Below are 14,106 nucleotides of genomic sequence, written 5' to 3' on the forward strand. Positions count from 1 at the left end.
TGGAGTTCACCAGAGCTTCACAGGTTGCCACTGGAGTCTTCTTCCACTCCTCCATGACGACATCACGGAGCTACAAATGTGTGAAACAATCAGCGCCACCCTAATAATTAATCAAGTGCAAAATTTCAGCCGCTATACACTTTATGTGAAATCACTACACTTAAAAAAAAAAAAAATATATATATATAGATATATATATATATATCTATATATATATGTATGTGTAAAAAAAGACACACACATACACAGAGTGCAGCTACAGTGATAGTTCAATGCTATATTAAGTGCTATGTATACATGCAATGAAATTCTAAATCATAAAAAATTAATTAATTAATGTACCATAAATCAATATCAATCTTGATAGTAGTGCTCCAGTGTTATTATAATATCACGTGCTTCTCAATACTTCTTATTGCTTGTGCACACCACCACCAGCTATTTAATCTGCTCACCTCAAGGATGAGTCAGGAAGACTCAAATGAACTCTTTATTTTCACTCCCCAAACGTCTTTTCTTTCTCTCAGGAATCAGTTGTTCAATTTCCCCCTTTCACAATCTCCACTCCATCCAATGTGTCCCTCGCAGATAGGGGGGTTGATCATGTAATCAAAAACACAGCCGATATAGTGCTCTCTAATATAAAACTTTTATTTAAAACCCCGCTAAAAGAGGACACTTACTAGATATAAAAACAAAATTCACTTGTTACATGTATTGAAAGTGTCCGCTCACTCACCACTGTGGCTGCGCAACGTCACTGGCTCAGATCCTCTCCTCTGCACGTGTATCGACCTCTGAATGGTCTTCCTCAGCAGACATTACAAAGCTGGTGGAGGTTAGAGACTTGTGCTCCTCCACCTTCCGTTTGAGGATGTCCCACAGATGCTCAATAGGGTTTAGGTCTGGAGACATGCTTGGCTAGTCGATCACCTTTACCCTCAGCTTCTTTAACAAGGCAGTGGTCGTCTTGGAGGTGTGTTTGGGGTCATTATCATGTTGGAATACTGCCCTACGGCCCAGTCTCTGAAGGGGGGGGATCATGCTCTGCTTCAGTATGTCACAGTACATGTTGGCATTCATGGTTCCCTCAATGAACTGTAGCTCCCCAGTGCCGGCAGCACTCATGCAGCCCCAGACCATGACACTCCCACCACCATGCTTGACTGTACTCCTCACCTGGTTTCTGCCACACACCCTTGACACCATCTGAACCAAATAATTTTGTCTTGGTCTCATTAGACCACAGGACATGGCTCCAGTAATCCATGTCCTTAGTCGGCTTGTCTTCAGCAAACTGTTTGCGGGCTTTCTTGCGCATCATCTTTAGATCTTCCTTCTGGGATGACAGCCATGCAGACCAATTGAATGCAGTGTGCAGCATATGGTCTGAGCACTGACAGGCTGACCCCCGCCCCTTCAACCTCTGCAGCAATGCTGGCAGCACTCATACGTCTATTTCCCAAAGACAACCTCTGGATATAACACTGAGCACGTGCACTGAACTTCTTTGGTTGACCATGGCGAGGCCTGTTCTGAGTGGAACCTGTCCTGTTAAACCGCTGTATGGTCTTGGCCACCGTGCTGCAGCTCAATTTCAGGGTCTTGGCAATCTTCTTATAGCCTAGGCCATCTTTATGTAGTTAAAGAAGATTTTCCTCTAAATGGGACTTTGAAAGGGCAGTGTTCATCTAATCGGTCAAACAATGGTAAAAAATATAATGTTTTTAAGTAAAGTTAAAAAGTAACATGTACAATAAGCCTAGGCCATCTTTATGTAGAGCAACAATTCTTTTTTTCAGATCCTCAGAGAGTTCTTTGCCATGAGATGCCATGTTGAACTTCCAGCGACCAGTATGAGAGAGTGAGAGCGATAACATCAAATTTAACACATCTGCTCCCCATTTACATCTGAGACCTTGTAACATTAAAGAGTCACATGACATGGGGGAGGGAAAATGGCTAATTGGGCCCAATTTGGACATTTTCACTTAGGGGTGTACTCACTTTTGTTGCCAGCGGTTTAGACATTAATGGCTGTGTGTTGAGTTATTTTGAGGGGACAGCAAATTTACATGGTTATATAAGCTGTACACTCACTACTTTACAATGTAGCAAAGTGCAATTTCTTCAGCGTTTTAACATGAAAAGATATCATAAAATATTTACAAAAATGTGAGGGGTGTACTCACTTTTGTGAGATACTGTATATAGATATTTTGGACATCCATCTGATCTCCGTTGGCCTCTCTCCATCGTCCATAAGCCCAATTTTAGGAAGTACTTTATCCGTTTAGGACTCTAAATATTCCGCTATCCTAATCTCTCCTCGGCTACCCTTATTCCATCTATTTAACAGCCCTTTGTTCCCTCCTGGTATTGTCACGTACCTTATGGTGGAGCCCGATATGCAGGGAGAGGCCTCTCTTACAACTCTGACTTGAGAACCCCTGATAGGACAGACAGGAGGCTTGGGTTTACAGAGTGGCACAAGTGCCTGACAGGAACCCTGGTGTTGGAGCTAAGCCGTGCTTCCGAAGACTCTGCGAAGATGCTGGTAGTGCAGAAGATGGCTGGAGCTGCAGACTGGCTGAAGACAGGAATAACTGGAAGCCGGACACAGCAGTCAGAGAGGGAGGTGTACTGTAGATCGGAGCACTAGCAGGTGACAGGGTCGGTTGCAGGCAGGCGGGGCAGGTACAAGTTCAGAGGCAGGAGCAGAGTCATGGTACAGGCCAGGTCGGTAGCAGGTGGGCAGCAGACAGACTGGAGAAGAGGCAGAAGCCTAGTCAGGGCAAGCCAAAATCAAAGGCAGGCAGAAGGCAGGGATAGTCAGGAACAAGCCGAGTCAAACAGGAACGGGTATACAGGAACAAGCAGGTAGCAAGTGTTTACAGGAGACGCTGCAGACCGGACAGCAAGAGGCCTGGGCATCAGTCTCCTTTAAATAGCACATCTGGCGCCAAGAGTTGTCACAATGCACGCGTGCTCCCATGCACGTTCGCGCACCGTCTATCGCGCACCTGCACACGCGTGTGCGCCAAACGACTCTTCTTGCGGGAGGCCTGCACACAGGTGTTCATCTGCCATCTTGGTTGCTGGCTTGCCCTTCTTGACATTGCCCCCTCTCAATGGGCAGCCTCCGGAATGCCCAACTGGGCCATCTTAACTGGGTAGGAATCCTTAAAGTGCTGGATCATTCTTTCGGCATGGGTATTGCATTCTGGTTCCCACGAGTTTTCTTCCGGGCCATACCCCTTCCACTTGACCAAGTACTGGACCTGATTACGCCTCTTCCTACAGTCCATGATAGATTCAACTTCAAACTCCACTTCGTTGTTGACTAGTATTGGTTCGGGGGGGCCAGTGTTTCGGCCAGTGAAGGGATCAGGAACTGTGGGTTTAAGTAGCATCCGAAAAGGCTCCGGTAATTCTAATTCATAGGCACATTGTTAATCCTCCTTTTAATCGGGAAGGGACCCACACATGTAGGGCCAAGTTTCTTTGAAGAGCAAGCAAACTTCAAATTTAAGGTAGATAGCCAAACCCGATCTCCATGTTCTAGATTAAGCTCCCCTCTTCTCTTCTTATCGAACACTTCCTTGTTGTAATCCTGTGTTCTTGTCATTGTTTCCTGTAATAACTTTTTGTTTGTATCAAAAAAGTTCAATGTTTCCTGGACAGCAGGTACTGTACTTTCTGGAATACTGTTGGAAAGGAACAATGGGTGAAAGCTGTAATTTGCAAAAAACTGAGACGAAATGTGGCGGAATGGACAGAGTTGTTGTATGTTGTTGGTGTATGTGAATTCGGCTAGAGGTAGTAGCGACACCCAATCATCTTGAGAAAAAGACGAAAAACAACGCGAGTATTGCTCAAGCGTCTGGTTTGTCCTTTCCGTCTGGCCATTCGTCTGCGAATGGTAGGCAGACGAAAAGGATAGATCAATCTTTAGGGACTCACATAGTGCTCTTCAGAATTTGGAAGTAAACTGTACCCCCCGGTCGGATACAATATTTGCAGGAATGCCATGGAGCCTCACAATTTCCTTAATTAAGATTTTAGCAGTTTCAGGGGCAGAGGGTGTACCCTTTATGGGCAAGAAGTACACCATCTTCAATAGTCTATCCACCACCACGAAGATAGTAGTGTAGCATTCTGAAGGAGGGAATTCCACGATAAAATCCATGGAGATCCTCCTCCATGGTCTCTCAGGGACAGGAAGTGGCTTCAACAAGCCCCATGCCTTGGACTTGCTACCCTTATTCTGGATACAGGTAATACATGACTCCACGTATTTCCTACAGTCCTTCGGTAACTGCGGCCACTAAAATGTGCGCTGTAAGAGTTCAGAAGTCTTGTACACAATGAAGTGGCCAGCCAGCTCGTGGTCATGGCAAGAACTAAGGACAGCAACTCGTAAGTCTTCCGGTACAAAAATTTTATCCTTGTACCACAGTAAACCGTCTCTTGTTTGCAGGTCTGTGCCTAACGGGGAAGGAGCTTGGCTGATTTGGGACAAAAAGTCTCCCTGAAGCAAAAGAAAGTTCCCTGATGACAGGATGGTATCTGGAGGTGTGGGAACTTCTGGGTCGCTGAACATGTGGGAGAGTGCATCGGCTTTGTATTTTTCGACCCTGGCCTGTACATCATATGGAATGAAAATCTGGTGAAGAAGAGTGCCCACCTAGCCTGGCATGGTTTCAACCTCTTGGCAACTTTCAGATATTCCAAGTTCTTATGGTCCATATAGACTAGAATTGGATGTGCTGCACCTTCCAAGAGGTACCACCACTCTTCAAGTGCTGCCTTGATTGCCAGCAGTTCTCGATCCCCCACATGATAGTTTCTCTCCGCTTCAGATAATTTGCGGGAGAAGAAGGCAACCGGGTACAAAAGAGCCTTGGGTCCCTGTCTCTGGGAAAGAACTGCTCCTACTGCCGTTTCAGATGCATCCCTCCAATGTATGGCAAGGCTAGGTCAGGATGTTTTAGCATGGATGCAGAAGTGAATAAGTTCTTGAGGGTTTCAAAGGCGGTTTGAGCTTCACAGGACTAATGAAAACGAACAGCCTGTTTAGTTAGTTTTGTAATGGGGGTAATGATGGCTGAAAATCCTCTAATGAATTCTCTATAGAAATTTGCGAACCCCACAAAGCGTTGGATACCCTTCTTGTCCACAGGGACTGGCCAATCAAGAATGGCAGTGACCTTCTGAGGATCCATCTTAATACCTTCCACTGAAATAATTAACCCCAAGAACTGGATACTTTGGCGTTCAAATTTGCACTTTTCAGGTTTCGCGTAAAGGCAGTGCTGTCAAAGCTGGTTTAACACATTTTTAACATGTTCACGATGCTTGTCCAGAGATGGGGAAAAGATCAGGATATCGTCCAGGTATATTATGACAAACAGGTCAAGGTAGCCTCTAAAAATATCATTAACAAAATGATGGAATGTGGCAGGAGCATTACAAAGCCCAAAGGGCATCACTAAATATTCAAATTGCCCAAAGCGGGTGCGAAAAGCAGTCTTCCATTCATCACCGCTTCGGATGCTCACCAAGTTATAGGCTCCACAGGGATCCAATTTTGTGAAGATAACTGCAGTCCTAAGTCTCTGAAACAGTTCAGCGACCAAAGGAAGAGGGTACCTTTTTTTAATTGTGACTTTATTTAGTTCCCGATAGTCTACGCAGGGACGTAGGGTATGGTCCTTCTTTTCTACGAAGAAAATTCCTGCACCTGCCGGGGATGTAGAAGGATGGATAAACCCCCTTTTAAGGTTGTCATCAATATAAACCTTTAAAGTCTCAAGTTCAAGTTCTGTTAAAGGGAAAATTCTTCCAAAAGGAGTTTCGGCCCCAGGGAGGAGCTCAGTCGGACAGTCATAAGACCTATATGGGGGGAGAGTCTCTGCACCTTTTTTACTGAAGACATCCAAGAAACTATGGTATACCTCCGGAACAGATTGACGGGTTTCGCCTTTAGAGTCCACGCAAAGCAGAGAAGAAGGAGCACACGTAGCTTCCTGTAAACAGTGTTGTTGGCAGTAAGGGGAACAGAAAGTGATCTCTCCCGTGACCCAGTCGATTTGTGGGTTATGTGCCTGTAACCAGGGCATGCCCAAAATGATGGAAAACAGGGGAGACTCGATGACATCCAGACATAGTACCTTCTGGTGATTACTGGCAATGGTGGTGGTTAAAGGCACAGTTTGCTGTGTGACTGGTCCAGATTTAATGGCTGACTCGTTGGCCAGATGCACAGAAAGTCCCTTTGCCCTGGATCACAGGGGAACTTGATACCTGGCAGCAAATGATAAGTCCATAAAGCAGCTGCAAGCTCCAGAATCGATTATAGCGATGACCTGGGTACTCCCACCTGGGAGCTGCAAATAGATGGAAATAGCCAGATGGGAAGAGTTGTTTGGCAGGACAGGTGCATGAATGGAAGATATGGAGAAACATCTATGGAGCTTTGTGGAGCAAGTCCTTATGTAATGTCCAGATTCTCCGCAATAGAGGCACAGATTGTTGACCCGCCGATGTTGGCGCTCCTCAGGTGTGAGCCAGGGGCGAAGTAGGCCCAACCGCATGGGTACAGGGTTATTGGTGGTAGTAGGCACTGGAGCCGAGGAGGCCCGTTCAGACCTACGTTCTCTCAGACGTCTGTCAATTTGAATGGAAAGGTTGATGAGGGCATCCAAAGTCTCAGGGACACCCACTCGAGCCAGCTCGTCTTTTATTGATTCAGAAAGGCCCATACAAAATTGGAAATGCAGAGCGGCATTGTTCCAGTTTGTATCGGTCTGCCAACGGCCTTGCTGGAGAGCGTACAGGGCCGCTTCTGTGGTGGCAGTCTAAAAAGGATCCCCATATAGTTAGGATATAGCGTGGAAGAAGGTGCTCAAGTTGTTGAGGGAGACGTCCTCTTGTTCCAGGAGACGGTGAGCCCAGGACTGTGGCTCACCTAGTAGGAGGGAGATAACGAAGCCCACCTTGGTGGTCTCCAGAAAGTCCGTGGTTGCAGGGCGAAGAAGAGTTTGCAGGCATTATGAAAGGCCCTGAAATTACTTCGCTCCCCAGAGAATCTCTCAGGTGTAGGGACCTTGGGTTCAGGAGATGACATTATTACTGGGTGCATAGTAGAAGTCCCAGACGAGATGGAGGCAGGAGAAGATAAGTCCTGGATACATCCTTCCAGTCGGTTATAGCCTCCATGCAAGTCCTTGACAGCCTGGGTCAGTCCAGCAAGATGCTGGCAAGTTCATCCAAAGGGGAGGATCCCTGCACGGGCTCGGATATGGCTGTCCGGTACTGTCACATAGCTGATGGTGGAGCCCGATATGCAGGGAGAGGCCTCTCTTACAACTCTGACTTGAGAACCCCTGATAGGACAGACAGGAGGCTCGGGATGGAGCTGAGCTGTGCTTCCGAAGACTCTGCGAAGATACTGGTAGTGCAGAAGATGGCTGGAGCTGCAGACTGGCTGAAGACAGGAACAACTGGAAACCAGACACAGCAGTCAGAGAGGGAGGTGTTCTGTAGATCGGAGCACTAGCAGGTGAAGATAGGCCGGGTCGGTAGCAGGCGGGTGGGCCAGGTACAAGTTCAGAGGCAGAAGCAGAGTCGTGGTACAGGCCGGGTCGGTAGTAGGTGGGCAGCAGGCAGACCGGGGAAGAGGTAGAAGCCTAGTCAGGACAAGCCGCGATCAAAAGCAGGCAAAAGGCAGGGATAATCAGGAACAAGCCGAGTCAAACAGGAATGGGTATACAGGAACAAGCAGGTAGAGCAGGTAGCAAGGGTTTCCAGGAAACGCTGTAGACCAGACAGCAAGAGGCCTGGGCATCAGTCTCCTTTAAATAGCACATCTGGTGCCAAGAGTTGTCACAATGCGTGCTCGTGCTCCCGTGCTTGTTCGTGCATCGTCTATCGCGCACGACTCTTCTTGCGGGAGGCCTGTGCACAGGTGTTCTTCTGCCATCTTGGTTGCTGGCTTGCCCTTCTTGACAAGTATGGAGAATAGACATGACAGATGGTGAATATCTAGTGGATTCTACACAGTTTATTCAGTGTTGACTGACTTAGGGTTGCTACATTCAATCGAATTCCAGAGAGTCATTAAGGCCCTAGCAAGGAATTATTTTGCTACATAAGACACTTGTCAGACTCCTTAATCACTGGGCTACTGGGCACTTTGACCCCCTTCCTGCCCAGGCCAATTTTCAGCTTTCAGTGCTGTCACACTTTGAATGACAATTTGAATGCATTTTTTATCATTTTTTCACACAAATAGAGCTTTCTTTTTGTGGTATTTAATCACCACTGGGGTTTTATGTTTTTTGCCTAAACAAATGCAAAAAGACCAAAAATTTCGGAAAAAAAAAACCAAAAACGTTTTTCATAGTTTGGTATACAATTTTGCAAACAGGTCATTTTTTCTCCTTCACAAATGTGTGCTGATGAGGCTGCACTGATGGGCACCGATAGGCTGCACTGATGGAGCGGCACTGATAAGGCAGCACTGATGGGCACTGATGAGGCAGCACTTATGGGCAGTGATGAGGCAGCACTGATAGGTGAGACTGATGGCCACTGATAGGTGACACTGAAGGGCACTGATAGGTTGTACTGATAGGTGGCACTGATGGGCACTGATAGGCAGCACTGAGAGCTGACACTGATGAGGAGGCACTGGTGGGCACTGATTGGCAGCAATGGTGGGCACTGTTGGGACTGAACTGATAATCAGGACACTGATAATCAGAGCCCTGATTATCAGTGTAGATGTCCCTCTAACAGAAGCCGGTTATTGGCTCTCCTCTCCTCACTCTGACAGAGTGAGAAAAGGAGTGCCGATAACCGGCTTCTGTTTACATCATGATCAGCTGTCATTGGACACAGCTGATCACGTGGTAAAGGGCCGCTGTCATTTGCCCTCTACCCCATCTGTGATTATCTGAGTCAGAAGGACTCAACGACCACAGAGCGCCCCAACCGGGCAGCACGATCATGGGAGGACATCATATGACCGCCTCCCAGCAAAGAAGCTGTCATTCGGCTATAGCATGGGCGGGAAGTAGTTAACACAAGCTCCCCCACAACCAAAACACCTTTTGAAAATCTTTGTAAATCCAATCCTACAACCAAGGGTGTGTTGACGTTATTGTACTGGTCCATATTGGATAACACTTCTAATGTAAACCTACAATATTGCACTTGCCAGGAACAGGACCTTAACAAAACCCTTTCCACTGATGAATGGATAAAGATCTGGCAGGTCACGTCCAAATGATCTCGTAAGGTACAGATGCTGGCGAGTTCCTTAAAGGTGCTCTCTCCTAAGCACTTTACCCTGGCTAAAATAGCTAAATGTATCCCAAAATAGCCTTCCTTGTGGTTTAGACGATGCCGGGAAACAAGCAAAATGCTCCATATATGGTAGACCTGCCCAAAGTTAAGATGTGTTTGGATTAGGGTCTATACAATGATCAACTCAGTATTGCAGATCAATAATTGTAAGGACCCTTGGGAGGCTCTCCAACATAAACCGATAAGTGATGTCCCTGATGTGTTCTCATTACATACCTCTTTATAGCTGCTAAACAAACCATTGCCCATTCGTTAAGGTTTCCTTCTCTAAATTTCAAGGAGGTCAAATCCAGGATCCATGGTACTTTTGCTAATAAAAAACTGACAGCTATACTTCACAATTTTTTTATTTTTGCAATTTTGCAGCCCTAGCTCAATCACTTCCCCCTGTCTCAGGATACTTTTTATTGCTTGCTTCTCTAAAATAAGAGTGGGCTCTTATCTTCCTAACCATATCTCAAGAGCTTTTCAAGCAGCCTCTGTGGTAAGATGTATCAAAGAAACCACCTTAGGCAAAAAGAATGGCTGGGGCCATAAAAACCACCTTTTCCTGGTGGGGTATCAGGAATGACTACTTACTGGAAAGAACAGCCAATTCCAAAACTCTTCGAGTTGAAGTAATGGGGACCAGAAAAATAACTTTCAAAAATATTAAAGGAATATCTTCTCAACTGAGTCTTAACCGGTGGAACAATGTGCGAAACACCTCTTAACAAAAAGTCTACAGCAAAGAATGTGAATCAATGGCTCTCTGAAAGAGAACTGTCAAGGCCAATATTTAACCCTTGACCACACTGAAAGCCAGTCCCTGATCTACCCCTAATACTGCATTTCTATAAAGGGAAAAAATTATGTTTTATCATAGTTCTTTCATTTTATACTATGAAGAATTAAAAGACTAGCTTTACGTGAACTACTGTCTTCTTAGTTAATTATACACTGCCTTAGAAGAGACTGTTTGTTGAGATAAAGAGCCAGTATTGACTCCCAGTAAATACACCTGGATGACAGGGAATCCTCAAATAAGCTGAAAGATTCTCAATCAAAGTAGACAGTTTCTTTTCATATAAACAGGATGGAATTTCAATAAAACTATACTTCTTTGTTTACCAGAACTTCAGAGATCATAAAAATGAAACTGTGGACAGGACAAATTTTATTTGCCCAGGTGAAGAAAAGTAAATATTCTTGGACAGTTTAAACAATGACCATTTATCTCTATAGTTCACCAAATGAAGGACAGCGGGAAAAAGTCTTTTCTATCCTCCAATGTGAGGAGAAAAAAAAAAGACATCAAGGAAATTAATACAACTGCTAACTCTAAAAATATGTGGACACTTTACAATATATATTGATACAAACAGAACTTAATTATGAATGATATTGTGTTTATATATGAGTGCAACCTCTACAGTTCATCATATGAAAACTAAACTATTGACAACATTGCAGTTTATTTAAAGTGGTTGTAAGCCCTTACACACCACATTTACCTACAGGTAAGCCTATAATAAGGCTTACCTGTAGGTACTGGAAATATCTCCTAAACCTGCACGGTTTGGGAGGTATTTACCATAAACACTTGCGCTGACATCATCGGCGCATGTGCACTGCAGAAAAGGCACAATCATGCCATTTACAAAGGGCACGTGCCGTGACCGTCGGCTAGCTCATGCATGCATGGGAGTGATGTCACGCGACTCCAGCCAGTAAACAGAGCTGGAGTCTATGGCCCCAGAAGGAAAAGGGGTGAAGATGGACACGGTTATACGGGGACATCGCTGGCTTCGTTTGCAGGTAAGTGGCACATAATGGGCTAGTATGCGACACATCGTTATATCTGAAACTATACCTCTTTATAGTTAAGGTGTTATATTTAAAATATTGCTGCACCTGAAAATGCATAGATTTGGCAGTTATCAGATCATCTAACCATTCTATATATTTTAGAGAATATGAAATGGTCACAATTTGTTATAGTGAGAAATTAATCAATCCTAATTTAGAATAGACACTCTTTGTCCTAGAGTAACACCTAGTGGTCGAAGATGGTAATGCTTGAGTAAACACAAGTTGACTATTCAATGAACCAACCAATTAGGAATAAGGTAACACCTTCTGGGTCACCCCCAGGTGTGTTTTATAACTTTATTGTTGTCACAGTATAAGAGGAGAAGTCAGGTAGACAGATGGGGGGGATACATCTGTCATTAGAGGAACACAAGGGGGCACTCATCATCACACATCATCTGAACATCAGAAAAGCATCATCTGACACATCAATGATGCCAGGACATAACTCCAGCACAGTGAATTGCCATTTTAGGAAGGCAACTACAACCAGTAATTGGCAGCCGTCTTATTAGGTTCTGGTAGCGACCATTTTAAGCCAACAGACATTTTAAAAGGGTAACTATAATAAATATTTTGTTGATTTGTTTGCTTCATTTGATAAAGCCAATTGCTATATTTCTTTTGACAACTTAATTGTTCTCCCCACGATAATGTAATCATTCAAAATTTTTGTTTTTACTTTTTAATTAGTTTTCTGTTTTTGGGCCATAGTGGCATACCATTTTGCATATTTTGACGCTTATTCCTTCTGCAGGGGAATAACCATTGAAGTGTGTAAAATGCAGACTATTGTCTGATAATTAGTTATCAGTGATTACTCTGTCTACAGGGAGAAATTAGTTGTTGAAATTATTATATATATGCACACACATCATTTATTGTTATAGACAATTTTGGAAGTTTTATGCAAAATTGTACTTTCTGTGTTCACCTAATATTCAAACCATTTATAGTGTGTATTTGACTTTTTGAAAAAATATTAATTTATTGTCAATAGTCCAGCCCATATTCACATTGACCTGCTGTGTTATTTCAAAGAATTCTACATTGGCTGAAAATTACTCAAATTAATTCATCGTTCAGACATTCCCTAACACAAACACATAACAATGGGTGAAATCCCCAAGTCTCACACCAAGATAAAAACGTTTTCCAGAATCTATTGTGAATTTTACTGGAAGTTGTCATCCTAACAGGGTAGGGATGATCAAGTTTGAGACACACCTGTCCATTAGGACTCTGGTTTTAATACCCATGTCCATAGTTGCCAACATTGTAAAAAAAAAATGTGGGACACTTTTGTGGCTGTAGGCGGAGCTGTCCAATAATTAGGGGGCGGGGCATTCGTCAGCAGGCGTGGCCTGGCAAAAACAGACAAGTGCGGCGCCGAAAAATGGGCGTGGTTTACGCGAAATTGTGGGCGTGGCTTAAATGGGCGTGGCTCTAGAGGGTGTGGTTAGAGTCTGAAATTAATGAGGGATGGAGAGGGGGAGAGAGGGGGAGAGAGAGGGAGAGAGAGGGAAATGACGGGACAGCAGGCCCAGATCCTACACAATAGAAATATGTGTATTCTAGAAAGTTTAACAATCAGCAGATAAAGATACTCCAAACACCTGGTGTTAATGCTTCAATCATCCCGGCACCATGGTTGTTATGGTGTCAGGATGATTGAAGCGCATTATTTCTATTATTACATTGTAATATAAAATGAAATCATTCAACTCACCATAATGCAGAATCAGTGGGATCCCTGAGTGTGTCACCTGCCACGTCGCCTGCCACCAGCCGTCCGTCCTTGCTTCAGATGTCCGAGCAGAGTCCGCCCTTGCATCAGGTGCCCCCAGCGGAGCCCCCCTCACACCAGGAGTCCCCGGCGGAGCCCCCCTCACATCAGAAGTCCCCGGTGGAGCCCCCCTCACACCAGGAGTCCCCGGCGGAGCCCCCCCTCACATCAGGAGTCCCCGGCAGAGCCCCCCCTCACATCAGGAGTCCCCGGCGGAGCCCCCCCTCACATCAGGAGTCCCCGGCGGAGCCCCCCCTCACATCAGGAGTCCCCGGCGGAGCCCCCCTCACATCAGGAGTCCCCGGCGGAGCCCCCCCTCACACCAGGAGTCCCTGGCAGAGCCCCCCCTCACATCAGGAGTCCCCGGTGGAGCTCCCCCTCACATCAGGTGTCCCCAGTGCCCCCCCTCACATCAGGTGTCCCCGGCGGAGCTCCCCCTCACACCAGGAGTCCCCGGCGGAGCCCCCCCTCACACCAGGAGTCCCCGGCGGAGCCCCCCTCACACCAGGAGTCCCCGGCGGAGCCCCCCTCACATCAGGTGTCCCCGGCGGAGCTCCCCCTCACATCAGGTGTCCCGGCGGAGCCCCCCTCACATCAGGTGTCCCCGGCGGAGCCCCCCTCACATCAGGAGTCCCCAAGGGAGCCCCCCTCACACCAGGAGTCCCCGGCGGAGCCCCCCCTCACATCAGGTGTCCCCAGTGCCCCCCCTCACATCAGGTGTCCCCAGTGCCCCCCCTCACATCAGGTGTCCCCAGTGCCCCCCCACTCACATCAGGTGTCCCCAGTGCCCCCCCCACTCACATCAGGTGTCCCCAGTGCCCCCCCCACTCACATCAGGTGTCCCCAGTGCCCCCCCACTCACATCAGGTGTCCCCAGTGCCCCCCCACTCACATCAGGTGTCCCCAGTGCCCCCCCACTCACATCAGGTGTCCCCAGTGCCCCCCCACTCACATCAGGTGTCCCCAGTGCCCCCCCCACTCACATCAGGTGTCCCCAGTGCCCCCCCACTCACATCAGGTGTCCCCAGTGCCCCCCCACTCACATCAGGTGTCCCCAGTGCCCCCCCACTCACATCAGGTGTCCCCAGTGCCCCCCC

This window comes from Aquarana catesbeiana, linkage group LG02 (genome assembly GCF_042186555.1).
Source record: "Aquarana catesbeiana isolate 2022-GZ linkage group LG02, ASM4218655v1, whole genome shotgun sequence".
Lineage (NCBI taxonomy): Eukaryota > Metazoa > Chordata > Amphibia > Anura > Ranidae > Aquarana > Aquarana catesbeiana.